This window comes from Ambystoma mexicanum, chromosome 2q (assembly GCF_040938575.1).
Source record: "Ambystoma mexicanum isolate Mex_15411 chromosome 2q, UKY_AmexF1_1, whole genome shotgun sequence".
Lineage (NCBI taxonomy): Eukaryota > Metazoa > Chordata > Amphibia > Caudata > Ambystomatidae > Ambystoma > Ambystoma mexicanum.
The window spans coordinates 278,567,051-278,584,353 of record NC_090924.1 but is presented as its reverse complement, the minus strand read 5'-3'; the positions used below and the strand labels follow the sequence as shown (position 1 = coordinate 278,584,353).

Here is a 17,303-nt window from a genome sequence, read left to right as displayed (position 1 = left end):
AACGTTGATTGGTAATGTCATACTACCTGTGTTGGAATCGAGGTTAAGTTAGAGTCTCAAGGTTATCGAAGGGTTTCACCTCCCGCTATCATCAGCCCTCTCATTCAACCACTCAGGAGGCTTATAGGGGTCACTCCCAAGCCTGCAAAAGTCGAAACCAGCATCGTCATTGCCCTCCACCTAGGACACAGATGCCAAAGCAGGCCTGAACTGGCCCAGGATCTGCCCCCCCCAATTCTGCATCCCAGCGGGTGGTCGGTTATCGCAATTTGTCGACCAGTGGCCAATATCTCCACAGACAAATGGGTGATCGATGTCCTTCAGCAAGGCTTCACACTGGAATTTCAGGACAAATGCCCTGACATTTGTCCCATCCCACAACAAGAACAGCATGTGGTACTGCTGCTAAAGGAGGTTCAAACCATGCTAAGCCAAGGGGTAACAGACCAAGTCCATAAGTGCCCCCGGAGCTCTGGAATGTACTCTAGATTTTTCTGGTTCGGAAGAAGTCAGGAGGGTGGAGAATTATTTTAGACTTGCGACACATCACACATTTCTAATATCTGGAACGTTCAGGATGGTCATGTTGCAGCACATGCTCGACCAGCTGGAGGAAGGAGATTTCCTGGTGACCTTCAACTTTGAGTATGCTTACTTCCACATCCCAATTCATTGCAATCACAAGAGGAAGGTTCCTGCATTTTGTCATTCAGGGCTGACATTATCAGTTCAAGGCCCTGCCATTGAGCCTAAAGTAGGCTGTGGGGGTGTTCACCAAATGCAAGGCTCCAGTGGTGGTGCATCTGCATCAAAGGGGAATCCATGTCTATCCTTACCTGGACGATTGGCTAATCTGATCCTGCTATCACGCACTGGCCATCCACCCCACAGCAGAGACCATCCAGACCCTGACTTCTCTAGGATTCTCGATAAACTATCAGAAGGCCTGCGTAGCGCCATCTGAGAAAGTGCAATTCATGGGTGCCCATCTCAACACACTCTCGTGTCTAGTGACTTCTTCGGATGAGAGAGTGAAGGCCATCCTTGGAAAGGTCCAACAGCTGTCGACAGCTTCCATTGCAACAATCCGTGCCATCAAGTCCCTGCCAAGGATGATGTCCTCCTGCATCCATGTTTTGTCGCAGCTTATTATGCGGTCACACTCAACTCAGGGAGTTCCTTTCCCCCAATCAAGGTGGTGCACAACAAATCACTATTGTTTTGATTCAGGTTCACTTTGGTAAGGCCTCCAGACTTCTTGCACCCACCCCCAACAAATACCTCGTGTCACAATGAACTAGGAACCAGGCCGGTGTGTAGTAAGACTATATATTTATTAATCTATATGAACCAAATTTGACAAACAGACTACCAACAGCCACCAATACTGTGGCAACACAAGAACAAACATGATTTTCGTAATGGAACCAACACAAAGCGAATACTGCGATATGCAGTCACAATTTCCTGCAGCTTTCTTTTCAAATCCCTCAACAATACAGAAAAAGAACAATTTAAGACACAGTGTCATTGCTAATTTGGTTATGATACTTTTTTCTCCCAGCAAACCTCACCCTCCAAACATCAATCAGACTTGACCCCTCTGAATTGAAGGCCAGTGGCAGAGAGTGGGAACACAATGGGAAAATCGTTTTGGGTTCTGATAGAAATGCACTCTTTGGAAAAAGGATTCCATTGGAAAAATCGTTTTTTTCACTTATTACAACATATGCAATATGAGGGAAAAAAAAGCAATGGGAAAATTATTTTTGCCACACCTAACTAGAACAGGCAGGGCTTTGTGGTTTGGGTCAGAGAACAATGGCAACAAAGGGGGAATTTTGTTTTTCCCACCACAAATGCAAAGGAAATACAAGGCTTCACACTTCAGATTCAAAATTAAGGGGATCAATGGGGAATTTCATTTTGCACCCTGCACCCTCACTTGGAAATAGGGTTTTGGGATTAATTCTTTTGGCAAATCTTTAGGTCTATACCGGCTCAAAACACACTGTGAAGAGCTTGTTAGTTTTAGAATGCTAACAAAACACATCCTGTGATTTCTATAGAGGAATTCATTGATTTACTTTAATTACATCTTCTAAGGAGAAATACTAGAACAATACTTGAGGAAAATGCAGGGCCTACACAATCTATGGCTTTGGGATATATTTACTTACATGAGAGGCTTTGTAGTTGGCATTAGGGCACCTCTGAGACAGCAAGGATGTCAGTCAAAGATAGTCCCCTCTGTCTCCTCCAAGGGGACCCAGTCAGCTTCAATTTATCCTCGACCCAGTCTACAATGCAAGATTTGGGGCCTCTCTGCTTGGGTGTTTCTTGCAAGAGTTCAGCAGCAGGTTGCCTCCCGTAATAAGTGAAAAATCCCAGTTCTGATGCGAACTGGTTTACTTATAGTGCAAATGACATCACAAACTTCTCATGATTCCCGCAAAAGGGATTGGTTGGTTTTCTCTGCCCACTTCCCACCTGTGTGCTTATAGGACAAAGAGATGATGGGTGTGAGTTAGGAAAGCTGTGGGAGGAGAATGCTTTACCATCCCAAACTGACAAATGGGCTTGGCATGTTCAAACTCTGAAAATCTATCAACAGCATGGCAAGTACCCATATTTTTCAAATCTTTACGTGTGTGAATATATTTTTAAGAACTACATTTTAAGGCAAATCAGATGATGCTAATCTGAAGTCGGCACACCTTTCCTATGCAGGGATACAGTTTTTCTTCATTTACTCAGGCACCGTATCGGTGAAAAATATGCCACTTCATAGTTCCCATGTTAATTTTGCCCTTCACCCTCACACCAACTTTCAAATCTCTCGGAATTAAGAGAAGGCGCAAATCACATTTTCATTAATAACTTCTCTTATGTTTATCACACAAAAGTCGTTTTGGCATGGTTGAAAGGGGGTTACTGCCACCTTTAATAAAAGTCTCGAATGACCATTGTGGTATATACACAGCCCTTTTTATGCAATAATATGTATTTTTCTATTAACTAAACTCCAGCCTCACCTTTATTCCCTTAGGTTCCATTTCCTCTTAAGCATGTGATCAGCCAGAGGCTGGCTCACATTCATCTTCGCCCATTCCTTCTCGGCCTTGTAATGGCCCTGGCTGCAACTCTAATGTACATTTTATGGGAGATGTTCAAACTCTGAAAATCTAGTAGGCACTTCTGTCTGCATACTGTCATTTGGATGAGGAAAAAGGAAGTTCTTTTATTTCTTGTACTTGCAATAAGCTTGGTTTCACTTGAAATTACTGAGCACAATCTGGTACTACATTGAAGATAATGTACACACAGCTATAAAGTATAGCTTTCCATGGATTTAGTAAAACAGCATTGTCAGCCACATGTCTTTCTTTTTCCTAGCTCAAATGCACTGCGCATATCCTCGCACTTTTGAACTTCTTAGCATATGTCTCCTTCATTTGTGACTTAGGCCTGTCTTTAGTTCAATAGGCCTCATGTCTGACATCACCATTTCTGTACTGGCTTTAGACTTCAATGGAACTTTACAAATCACTCTGGCCTCTTTATTTCCGGAATTCAGGGGCTTTGTTTTACCCCACAGGTCCCCCCCTCCTAGAACTTTGATTCAAGTTATCCAGAGAGAAGAGCTATGAGTGAGTGGGGTTTCTGCATCCTTGTGGACTTGGTTCATCCCAGGAATTTCCATCAAAGCACGTCTGCTCTTTTCCCCGTCCTGAGAGAGTTGCACTCTGGTCTGCACTCCACCCTTTTTGGATTTTGGGTTTTGCTGCTACACTCCTCCCTTTCCAGTAGCTCCACCTCTGGCCTGTAGAGGCAATGAGTTATTTAATCTGCCAAGAATAAAAGAATATTTTATACAGTACTAATTTCCCCGTTATTATCGACGTGCGAATTGACAACAAAACAACAGTTAGATATTACTTTTCACTTGGCGTATGCAATTAAGAACACGATCATTACTTTTCGTACAGTCCTGATAAGTATAAGTTGTTTTACTCCCTGTAAATGTGTGATTGTCTCCATCAGGGTTCCCATTCTTTACTTTTATTCTTCAGATGGTTCCTGGGCTCTACCCTCACTGGGTTCTTCAATCAGTCACAAAAAATCTGTTTGGGATGACAGCTTTTCAACTGATTGAAATTAACCCATTTCTCTTCTTCTGTTCTTGTTTAAGGATGCAGATCTTATAGGTGACAGTGGAGATTTTGTCGACAATTTCAAAAGCACTAAGCCAAGAGGGGAGGAACTTCCACTCTTTTGTCTGATTCCTTTGGAAACTGTACAGGTAGACCCTGTCTCATACCTCGTACTCTTTCTTGGTGGTCTTCATGTAGTAGTGGTTTTCATCCCCTATGCTGACTTTTCTAAACTTTGCTGAGCGCTGAAAATGTTCAATGTACTCATGAGTCATGGACGCGTTGATCAGGGTCTGCTTTTGAATCCTGTAGAGCAGATGCTGAGGTAGCACCATTTTGTATCCAGTCATGAGCTTGAATGGAGACATTTTTGTCGCAGAAGATGGTGTAGACCTGATGGCCATCAGGACAAGCGGTAATCTGATCTCCCAACTAGGTCCAGAGTCCGCCACAAACATCTTCAAGATGCCCACAATAGTTTTATTGTGCCTCTCACCTCTCCACTTGGGGCTTCGTGGTAGGCAATTTGGAGTTTGCACTTTACCTCTATTATCTCCCACATCTTTGTCATCACCTCACTGCTAAAATGACTTCCTCGGTCCAACTCAATACTTTGGGGAAGGCCGAAACAAGAGAAGATGTGATTGATCATTAGGGTGGCAGCTGTTTCCGCCTTGCAATTTGGGGACGGAAGACATTGCACCCACTTGGTAAAGAAGTATGTCATGATCAACTTGTACTTGTTTCCTCTAGAGGAGCGAATCACTGGCTGGATGAAATTGACTTGCAAATCCGACCAAGGCAGTGTCATTCCCCTTTTCTGTAGGGGAGCTCTGTGTGTGAGGGTACTTGGCTGAAACTGAGCATACACAAGACACCCCTTTAAATATAGGTCGAGGTCCTGACCCATGTGTGACCAGTATATGACCTCTCGCAAGATTTCTAAAGTTGTATAAAACCCCCCATGACCAGCTATAGCTGCGTCATGTGCGTAACTTAACATCAGGCTTCAGAATGAGGTAGGTACCACCGACTGGTCACATCCAGATATGGATCTCCGTACCAACAAACTGTCTTGGATTCGGAACATTTTGGAAATCTTCAACACCCAGATACCCTATTTCCTGATATAATTGGATTCTGTCAGAGGAAAATTCACGGTGTTTTCAATATGTTGATGACATTTCCCAATAATTGGATCCTCTTTTTGTGCCTTAATCAAATCAGCATATGGGGTTTCTTTACTCCACTGGGCAGTTGAGAGTTAATTTTGGGAAAATGTTTGGGACCTAGTGACTGCAACAACCTGGATTTCCCCCAAGAGGGATTCGGTTTCTATGAGATCCCTGTGCCTGGCTCCGGTTTTGGCCAACTGGTCAGCCAAGTCATTTCCAGTTTTGTCTGGTTCCTCTATTTTGGAATGACCTCTGATCTTTTTCAAAAAGATGGTCATTTCATTAGAGGTGACCAGATCATCAATGGATTGTATTAATTTCCCATGTTTGAGCTGTTTGTTATTCGCACACAGCATGCCCCGATTTGTCCAATTAATCAGGTGCTCCACGAACCCATTCCTGACCTAATCTGAATCAGTGATTATGACCAGTTCTTTGAGTTGGTGTTCCACGGCAGTGAGGATGGCTTGATGTACCACCATCAACTCTGCCACCTGACTACTTCAGGGACCTATATTGTACCCAGCAGAGGGCTCTGGGGCTTCATTCACGCAGACATTCCCAATGCCAGCCACTAGTTATTTTTCCCCGTGATTATCAACATGGTAGGAGCACCCATCCACATCAACTTTGGGTATCCCCTGGCACGTGTCTTCCTCATAGACATTGTGCGGGGAACTAAGGTACGCCTCCATATAGTCTTTGGTCTTTAGACTTTCATCCTCGAGACAGTTGTATTTCAGGAGCGCATTGAAGTAAGTGTTAATGAACTCCTGGCTATTTAAGTCACCCCCCTAGAGGTCTGGGCAAGTGCCTGCTTCAGCTCTTGCACAAACTCTCTAGGTGCTTGGTCTTCCCCATGCTGCAGGTTGTAGGCCACCTTGCGGGCCTCCTGAGGGTTCCTGTGAATGGAGAAATGCTTTAAGATAGCCGCCTTATAGGTGGACCATCTTTGGTGATCTTGATCCTCCAGCCCTGCAAGGAAACTGGAGTATTTCAGGGAGATTGTCCATTTGACGAACTCCATGGAAATTGTGATCATTATTGATACCAAATGAAGTCATCATTTGGTCATAAAGTTCTAGATGCTCCCATACTGAGTATTTGGCATTCTTGTGGTAGGGAGTCAAATTGCTCTTTATGGCCTTTATTTGCCGAATTGGGTCTTTCACAAGACCTCTGTTCTGTTTGGCAGACATTATTTCACAATACTTGAGAAAAATGCAGGGCCTACACAATCTATGGCTTTGGGGTAGTTTTACTTACAGGAGAGGCCTTTTAATGGGCATCAGGGAATAGCAGGGCACTTCTGGGACAGCAAGGATGTCGGTCAAGGATAGTCCCCTCTGGCTCCTCCAAGGGGTCCCCGTCAGCTTCTATGTCTCCTGGTCCATATCTCCAATGCAAGATTTGGAGCCTCTCTGCTTAGGGGTTTCTTGCAAGAGTTCAGCAGCAGCTTACCTTCCGGAATAAGTGAAAAAGCCCAGTTCTGATGCAAACTGGTTTACTTATAGGGCAAATGACATCAAAAACTTGTCATGATTCCCACGAAAGAAACTGACTGGTTTTCTCTACCCACCTCCCACCTGTGTGCTAATAGGACAAAGAGATGAGGGGTGTGAGTTAGGAAAGCTGTGGGAGGAGAAAGCTTTGTCATCCCTAACTGACATGTGGGCTTGGCATGTTCAAACTCTGCAAATCTATCAACATGGCAAGTACCCTCATTTTTCAAATCTTTACATGTATAAATATATTTTTAAGAAACACATTTTAAGGCAAATCAGATGATGTTAATCTGAAGTCGGCACACCCTTCCTATGCAGGGATACGTTTTTTCTTCATTTACTCAGGAGTCGTATCAGTGAAAAATATGCCACTTCATAGTTCCCATGTACATTTTTTCCTTCAGCCTCACACCAACTTTCAAATCTCTCGGAATCAAGTTAAGGCCCAAATCAAATTTTAATTAATAACTTCTGTTATGTTTATCACACAAAAATCGTTTTGTCATGGTTTAAAGAGGGTAACTGTCACCTCTAATAAAAGACTGGAATGACCGTTGTGACATATGCACAGCCCTTTTTATGCAGTAATATGTTTAATATGTAATATGTTTTTTTCTATTAACTAAACTCCAGTCTCACCTTAACTTTCCTTTCCCCCTAAGCATGCCATCAGCCAGAGGCTGGCTCATGTTTATCTTTGCCCATCGCTTGTGGGATGTTTTTACCCATGCATCCAAGCCCTACAATAAAACTGTGCAGTACTGGCATGGAAAACATCATGATGGCCAGAACTCCCCAGAGAGTGCACAGGGAAAACATGAAGAATAGGCTGCCACCCATTTTTGCCTATGTTGTGAGCACAGGAGGGCACTGCCTAAAACCACCAGTGGGCTACACACAAAGTAGCCTGAAACCATTGGGAATGGCAATGCTGATTGCCAAAAAAGCAACTCATAACTGTGGGGAATTAATTTTCTTAATCCCAAAAATGATTGCATTACCAGTACTCACCACTATCAGAAAGCCGGCGTTTTAAAACCACCAGCTTTTTGTGTAAAACTGCAAAAATTAAACAAAACCAGACCAAGGAAAGACTTGCTAAGAGGTGGATACAATGTAAAACTATATTCTGAAATGACTTGAAGGAAGTAATTATTTAATGTATATGTAAAAATTGTAAGTGATTTAAACTGGGAACAAAAAGTGACATTTAGCTGAAACCTGGCTTAGTGAAACTGGATTCTGCCTGACAACTACCCCCGACAGGAGAAACCTGTTCAGCCACTCTTCCCAGGCCTAGCTGCATCCTGCTGCCCCTGGCCAAAAGGAGTTGTCACCTCTCTGATTAGATTAGGGGTGGAGCAGCTGGGGACTACAAGGAGTTGAACAAAGGCCTGTCCTGGACTCAGGCAAATGTTATATTGGGGGGCCGTAAAGTGGCTTCCTCTTAGGGGAAACTGGGAGGGGCAGTGCCTCTGCTAGCAGCTGAGCTTGGGGGAAGTGGATAAACCAGTTATTCCACCCTGTGATGTGGGAAGACACACCCCTTTTTGACCAGGGCATAATTTTAAAAAGATAGATAACTCATAGTGCGGACTTGTCAGAATTATATAAGTAATATCGTTATTTTTGTGATTTTTCTCTGAACATTTTGAGAGGTGTTAGGCCCCTGTGGTGTATTCTGGGGGGTTGCTAGCGGAAAATAGGGTCTCACTCCAAATGTTTGCATGTTAAAAATCTGACACTTTATCATCTGTAACCCATATCCCTGGTGCACATTTGTGTAAAATCTGGAAAGGTTTAGAGGTCGTTATCTGGATGAAAAGGGGAGAATTCTGTCATCAGTGGACACGACCTCGTACAAAGACAGAGATCGGATGGTTTGGTGCTACAGAAAATATGTTAACTGGACCTATAATATTAGAAAAATGGTGCATAGATAAATATGTATTTGGGTCAAAAATAGATTTGTGTGCAATCTGACAAGGGGATGTTCCTCTGACCATAAAACCTACAGCATCACTCTGACTCACATTTCCTTCCCCCAATCAAGGGAGAGAGGAGGAATTGGCCAATGATAAGTGAGAGGGGCAGGTTTAGTTATAACCAACGCACACACCCACTTTCCAAAACACATAAAAAGAGACTGCTGGGACAGGTAGAGACATTCAATTCCATTTGCTGCGGAGCATGCTGACCGACGACTTCACATCCAGAGATCCAACACTTAGACTTCCAAGCTAAACAGAGACTACAGAACTTTGAACCAAGAAGGCCCACTGCAAGCAAAAGTATTTGTCAGCAGGCCTCAAAATCATTTGCAAACTCTTCCACAGCCGGGCGAGCTGTCTGATTTCTTTTGCCAAGAACTCTTGCCGGTACCCAGAAAGCAGTGTTACATCCAGAATCCACTTGATCAGGACCGGAAAGCAGAGCAGTACCCAGAACCAGAGGCCGCTGAATCCAGAGAGGCTAGACCAGCAGAGCAGAGCTGACCCAGACAGCTGTGAGCAGAACCAGTGACCTAGATCGCTGTGAAGTGCCGAGACCAGAACCGGAGTCCAGTCCAAAACCTGACCAGATCCGTGGCGAGGCCCATTCCTGCACAAAATATCTTGTGAGTACCTAGCAGAACTATGCAGAACCAATCTCTTAGTTAAAATAATCTTATCCAAACTATTTTAACCTAAGTAGAACTGCCTCCTAGAAATCGTGTCATCTGTCATTTTTAAAGCTGCACAACTGTCACCTGTCAATTCTGCAGCTGGAAGCTGTCACCTGTCATTTTGAGTTTACTTTAAATCCGAAAAACGACCTTTACAAAATCGTACATATCTAGGAACTTGGTTTAACTTTCCTCTGAAAGCTTAGAATCTCAGCTTTCCAACAAACCTAGAACCGACTTGCTACTCCTTATACTTTTGCCGTAATCACGATTCACGCACTCGCGAATTTTGCCGCGATTTGCGATTTGTCCTGATTTCTTTACCTGTAGAAAGATAGCAGCCTTTTGCTTCCCTCTGCTAAAAATTTGTTTGCCTCTTAATAACCATCGCTGAATCATTGCTAAAGTGAGCCTGAGCTCATCCCAAGTATCTCTCACTCACCCTGAACCTCCTAAAGGGAATTAAAAGCATTTACAGCATATTTCTCACTTCATTGCCACCACATTCAAAGCACTTGGGCCTGTGTTTTAAAACTCATACCGGTTTTCTCTAAGCTTGCTGGGGTGGGAATTGAATTTCGTATTGTATTTGATTGCATTCCTGAGAACTGTGTGTGTTACTTCCATCTCCTTCCATTTTTTACATTGCATAGGGGAGGGGGGTGAATTGCCAGAGAAAAAGTGATTATCTTATCTTTTGCTAAAATCATATCAAGTATTTCTGTACTGCATTTTATTCCTCATTGCTTTTCCCTTGAAATCATAAAAGTGTTTTTGCTACTTTAAGCATCCTATACTAACTCCTCATTGATTATAAAGAAGTGTGCTAGTGTCAGATTACCCATTGTTGATTAACATTATATTTATAAGGGCGATATCGATTATTAATTTATTATAAAAGCGTGGTATCTATATTTTGTTTTATTTCTCAAATAAACCTTTTAAACTTGCAAAACAGAACTACTTCTTGGCTCAGTGGGGTCAGGGGGATTCTAAGAGAGGGGTGTTATATAGGGGTAGTCATCCAGAACTCATGAACTGGACATAAAGATATATCAATAAGGGTTTCCATTCAGTATCCCAGACTAGGCATTGACTTAGCTGTAGTGTTGAATTGAATCCTCTTACAAATTGGGGGCTCGTAGCTGGGGATTCTGGATTAGATCTATCACTTGTGCAGATTAATACAATGTGCTAACTGACAAGATACATACATCCGGTCGGATCACCACGCTGTGTTACGCTGTAAAGCACTCCTCAAAGGAACGCTCTAAGGAAACGGTCTGTTTTGCAAAAATAAAATAAAAACTTCTGTAAGTCAGGAAGGAACTCAAATTCCAGAATGACGACACTGGTAGACATCAAAATAGCCAGAGAGCACTTCTTACATAAGCTATTTGTGAGAGGTGAGTGGACTCATCTGGACCAAACGGTCTGGTTGCAGGCAATCGCGCAACAGGTCACTGAAACAGGGTCAGATATTTGGGGAGATCAGGGTCCCCTACATGTGGCCCTGAGTGAACTATATATGGCCCCTAAAGCCAAAGATGAACATAATAAGATTGCCAGGATAGCGGCATATTTGTATCTATATATGGGAGCCATACAGGACAAATGTGCTGAAGGCCAAGATCTGGCAAATAGGCAACAGATGGCGTTAGAGAAGGCCCAATCTGATCTGGACTCTTCTGAGCAGAGGCTGCTCAGGAGCCAGGAGTCAGAAAAGGACAGCAGACAGTACATCACTAAAATAAAGGAGGATATGGATGTGCTGCAACAGGAAAAGGCGGACCAGGATACCAGATCTCTGGCCTTGCAGAAGGAGTACCAAGAAGGTTTGGACTCCCTACTGCACAGCCAGAAAAAGCTGGAGCAACAATTAGATTTCAATAGGGCATGTGCCGAGCAGGTAGTCACCCTGCAAAGCCACCTAGATAGGGAGAAGGCAGAGAGCAATAAACTGATTTTGAAAGACCTGGATACCCAGGCAGAGTTTGACCAGGAGCGCCAGAAAGCTGGTGCCTTCCAAAGGCAAAGGGACGACCTGGCGGCACAGATGCAGGCTCTTAGTCAGGAAAGGGATACCTTAGGCCAGGAAGTCTACCACTTAAAAAGGAAAATGGAAGAAAATCACCTGGCCCTCCAGGGACTGGGTGACCTCCAAAAAGAACACCAGAACTTGTTAAAGCACACCAGGAGGGTGGAGGATGCTCTGGCAAGAAAGGAGCAGGCCAATAGGGACACAGCTCAGGAGGTAACCCTCCTGCAGCAGAGACTGGCCCAGTACTCCAGGACCAATCAGGAGGCACAGAGAGAAAATGAGGCTCTCTGTCAGCACAATGATAGGCTCCAGCAACTGGTAGCGATGCAGGAGAGACTGATAGAGTCTAGTAAGGCCTTAACTGAGGAACTGAAAGCGCAGGCTCTTGCATTGCAACAGGAAGCAGGGGCGGATAGAGATGATGTTCGCTGGGAAAGAGAAACTCCTGAGCATAACCTCAGGAGCCCTAGTACCAGAGGCCTTCATCTCTCCCAGTCCCTGGACTCTGCCACCCCCATGTCCCCTCACGCACATGAGCCCAGGGCCACGGGGATGGCAGATTACTATCCAGCTAGAAGTATGGGGCTCATAGGCCAGTACCTCCCAGGAATGGATGGGCGGGCATCCGGGTATGGGCACCCAAGCACAGTGCAATTTAGTGGGAAACCCCAGGAGAGTAGGCCCACTAAGGGCATCCTGAAAACCTCTGCCCAGTTAGGTCAGTGGGGGGGATACCCAGCAAATCCTGGTAGCAAGGAGGGATCTGAAGACTCCTCTGAGCGTCACAGGACACAGGAGACCAGGTCCCCACATTCTGCCAGCCATTCCCAGGCTTGCAGAATCCGGGAAAACCTGGAAGATCAGACGGGCACCTCTGGGAGCAGCGCTTCTGAGTCGGAGGATGAATGGACCAGGGTTACCCGAACCAAAAAGGCCAATAAGGCAAAAAGGGCCTTGCTTAAGGACCCATTGAAACAAATAAAGGCAATAAGGAGTGTCATCACGCCTTATCATAAGAACGCCAAGTATTCTGTTTGGGAACACTTGGAGCTCTATGAGCAAATGATGGAGACTTTCCATTTGAAGGACAGCAGTAACTGCATCCAGTACGTCAAATGGACATTCTCCCCAGAATATATTCTTTGCGGGGCTGGAGGACCAAAATCATTTAAGATGGTCCACCTATAAGGCGGCCATCTTGAAACATTTTTCTATTCACAGAAATCCTCAAGAGGCTCGCAAGGCAGCCTACAATTTGCAATGTGGGGAGGATCAGGCCCCACAAGAGTTTGTGCAAGAATTAAAGCGTGACCACCAGAAGGGTACACACGGATAGCAGAGAATTTATCAATACGTTAATAAAGATCTTTAGACTCGGTCATTGAACAGGCTACCCGGATCTATGAGGTGCAGAAGCCTATCGAAAATAGAAATAACGTGCCGAAAAACCCCAAAACCAACAGCACCCCTGCTGCTACCAAGGTGGCAGAGGTAAAGGTTGCCCCCATTTTAGATTTGGAGATGGGGGGGCCTAAAACCCTGCCTGCACCAAATAATTCACAGCCCAGAAGGCCCTCGGGCCAGTCACAGACAGGAAGTCGAGGAGGTAGTCCCACAAATGGGGTCCCCCGCTCCCCTGACTATGTAAGTCCCCGCTACAAGGGAAACCGACCAATCCTGGGTTATGTGTGGACTCCTCCAGCCCAAGGGGGGGGATCCAGCCAAGCACCTACCCCAGGGAACTTCCCTCCCAACTTCCCACAGGAGGGCAGAAATTCTCCAAATCCTGGGCAGAACTTTTTCCCCAGGTATCCACCCAATTTCCTGCCTCAAAATCATCCATCCTTCTTTCCCCAATTCCCTGAGCCCAGACAACCTAATCCGGGAGAGGGGAGGCCAAGGGTGGAGGGGTACCAAAATCTTCCCAACCAGGGGTACTACCAGAGAAGGGATAGCTACCCTTCCCGAGATCAGCCCAGGGGAGAAAATAGAGCCCCGTATCAGCCTGAGCGGGTTTCCCAGTTAGAGCGCCAGGTCCAAAATATGGCACGGGATCTGGGTCACATACTGAGGGCTCAACAGAACCCTCAGATGAGCATGCCACCACAGAATGCCCCAAACTCTGGACCTGGTGCTCCAGAACAATGACGGGGGCAGCACCCCGGTAACACACCGGTTCCCAGGGAGGAGGCACAAGGGGAAGGGGGTGTAAAGCCTTGGAGGAAGCTTCCTTCCCAACTTGTAAAAAGCCCCTGGAAAACCAGGAACCGGAAACAAAATCTCCTACCCCTGAAAGTCTGCCACCCAAGGAGCAGAGAGGAGGTAGGAGAAACAAAGGACCCAAACAGACCCACTTTGTGGAGGAGGTACAGGTCTTCCAATTTGAGGGAGAGGGATCCTCAGAAGATCCTGGGAAAAGGATCTTCTCCTTCAGAGATAGGGGAACTCCTCCCAAGGAAATATGGGTCCCAAGGGATGTCAATTCAGACTGGGGAGATGTGGAGACTGAGCTACCGCCGCCCATCATCTCATCCCAGAACCGACAATACCGAAATCCCCTGGTTCAAACCCATCCTGGTTACTGCCTCCAAAAAGGGGGGGGGTCGGCCCAGAACCGGAACCAGGGGAACCCACAATGGCTCTGATCTCCAGTTGCCAACTTTTTCTTTCAGATTCCCAAGAGTCTCCACAGAATTCTGCCCAAATCTCTTCTCTCGCCATGTCCAAAACCAGAAAGTTAGCCCACCAGTTGTCCAAAAATATGCATTATCTGTTCCCCCTTGAGGAGAAGGAGGGAAGATACTATGCCCCGGTACAAGTACAGGGGCAGGGTACAATTTTGGCACTGGTGGACACTGGATCCCAAGCTACCCTTCTGTCCAAAAAGGCCTTTGAGGAACTAAATGCAGGAAGGGGGGACAATTACCGAATTCCTCTCACCTCTCTTCCTGTACAACTGCAGAACTTTGACGGGAAGGAAATTCCCGTTGAGGGGACTCCAGACTTGTACATTAAAATTGGGCGACACAAGGTGAAACACCCGGTCATAGTAGTGACTCCAGAGGGCACCCCTTGTTTACTAGGGAATGACCTCCTGAGAAGGTTGTCACTCCTAATAGATTGCGTAAACAAGGTCCTCTGGACCCAGACTAGCCGACCAATAAAATTAAAACAGAGTGTCAACCATGTTAGTTTAAATGGCACCTGCCACATGGTTGAACAAAAATCTGACCAAGTAGAATTTCACTTCCAGAACAACCAAATTCCAGACGTGACAGTAATAGCAGTAGGACAACAGACTGGTGATGGGGGTCCTCTCTATTTCTGAAAATCAACCTTCCTTCCAGTTTAAGGTGGTATTCCACACTGGAAGGAAACACCCTGAAATTCTTTACTAATCCACAATCAGAAACTCCCACTCCTATAGTCCAGAAAGATGTGAAATCAGCTCAGAGCCTGGCTGATATTCAGCAAATAGGAGAGCAGTTGTTCATCCCTGTTCAGTTAAATGATGGTAAGGACTCTGTTCTCGCTCGAGTGTGTGTGAACAACGGTAAGAGCTTCATCAGCGAAGCCATGTTCCGCCAACTCCCAAAAGATCCAGCCATTCCCATATTCAAACTGATAGACAAATGGGAAATGGACCTGGAAGCACCTAATTCCAAACATCTCCTGCCAAGCAGGTGTATGCTCAAAATCTCCATTGGCAACAAGAGCATAGTCCATAATTGTTGGGTCGTGCGAGACGTCACTGCCGCCTTTTACTTAGGCAGTGACATTCTCAATCGCTTTGCCATTAGTTTGGACCTAATAAACTTCAAAGCTTGGTCCCGATTAGCGGATAATCCCATGAGCTTTGATGATTCAGAAAAAGCATTTAGGTCAGCTCAATTGCTACCTTATGCAGTTGAAATTCAGATTAAAGAGGAAGTCACCATCCCAGAAAGGACCCGACAATTGTCCCTGGAAGTGAAAGTTAAAAGAGGACAACATTTGAAAAACCCTGATGCTTACATACATCTAAATGCTTCTCTCCAACAGCAAGGGTTAGGGGTAAACCCAACACCATTAGTCAACATAGAACATGACACCATTCCAATAGAGGTGGATAACAGCGACTTAAAGAGTATTACTCTAGCCGCAGGCACCATTATTGGAATGGCGGTTGATGACCGACATTTCTCCATTGACTAAGGAAATGAACTGTTAGGACCGATCTCCAAGGACTGTTTTGACAGTGACAGTCAGGACAATACAACACCAGACAGGATTTTCACCCGGCATGGGGGGAACTTCCTGGTGTACACTTCTTGCCCTTATGGTAAGGAAGATGTGACTTGTGACTTCAGGAGGGAGGAGGTGATTTTCCAGGTCCATGAGGGCTGCCTTTCCCACCTGAAGCCTCCAGTCCAAATCAGCACTCTGACCAGGGACTTCTCCACCCAGCTGGAGGAGGCCGCTGAGATAGCCAAACCAGAAGTCTTTCCAGGCTTCAGGCAGATGGTGGAAGAGAGAGTCAACCTAGCTACATCAGCCTGTGTGACTCCGGAACAGAAGCAAAAGTTGAAACAAGTTTTCTTGGATTTCCAAGATCTCTTTGCGGTAGACTCATATGACTGTGGTCGCACCGACATCCACACCACAACAATTCCCACGGACCCTGGAATGACTCCAGTGTTTGTGAAGCAATATCGCTTGCCTCTCGCATCCATGGAGTCCCTTACTGAAATAATTAAGAACCTTGAGTCCCGGGGAATAATTCGTCCAGTACACAGCACTTTCAATAATCCGGTGCTGGGAATATTGAAGCCAAACGGCCAGTGGAGACTCTGCGCCGACCTTAGGGAGCTCAACAAATGGGTCCATACTTCCCGATGGCCTCTGCCCTACATTGACCAAGGGCTGGCCCAGATTCAGGGGTCACAGGTATTCACAGCAATAGACCTGACCAATGGATACTGGACCGTGCCTGTCAGTAGGGAGGACCAATACAAACTGGCTTTTACCTTTGGGGGCCAGCAGTAAACATGGACCCGGACTCCCTTCGGATACCTCAACTCCGGCAATGAATTCAACATTTTCCTACAAAAGGCCATGCCCGACCTGGGTGCGAGGGGTAACCTGGCTTATGTAGATGATGTCCTCATCAAAAGTTCATCTGTGGAGGAACACATAGCGGAGATCCGTTATGTTCTGACACAGTTGAGGGCCGCCGGAGAAAAACTTTCCTTTCAGAAAGCACAGTGGTGTAGAACCTGTGTTAATTTCTTGGGGCATGAGATTACTCCTCAGGGTCTCTGTCCCCAAGAAAAGAAAGTGGAAGCACTCCAGAAACTGAAAGACCCCACAACTCTGTGGGAACTAAGGAGCCTCCTTGGACTGACTAATTACAGCAGAAAGTTCATTAAAGGCTACGCAGAGATCACTAGACCCCTGATTCATCTCTTGAAGGGGGGGTCAAGCAGGAATGGGGTCCAGAACAATCCGAGGCAGTAAGACAACTCAAAAGAAGCCTAGCTTACCCTGTCAGAAACAAGGAGTTCTTCCTGGAGACGGGGTTCTCTAATACGTGCTTGACGGCAGTATTATACCAAAAGCATGACAAGGTCAATAAAGTAATCTCCTATGCGAGCAAAACTTTATCCTCTGTGGAGGAAAAATTCAACGATTGTGAGAAGGCACTCCTGGCAACGGTGTGGGCATTGAAGAATTACCGCCCGTTTATCCAGGGGGAACACATCATAGTGGAGACTCCACACCAGC

General features: G+C 45.5%; 1 long non-coding RNA gene across 1 annotated transcript in view; it reads right to left on the bottom strand.

The window, feature by feature from the left end:
- Positions 1-1,315: 1,315 nt before the first annotated feature.
- LOC138569343 (uncharacterized) overlaps positions 1,316-17,303 on the bottom strand; it is a 460,996-nt gene continuing 445,008 nt past the window's right edge. The window contains exon 4 of the long non-coding RNA XR_011303215.1: positions 1,316-3,823. This is a non-coding gene — a long non-coding RNA (uncharacterized lncRNA). The remainder of the gene's footprint in view (positions 3,824-17,303) is intronic.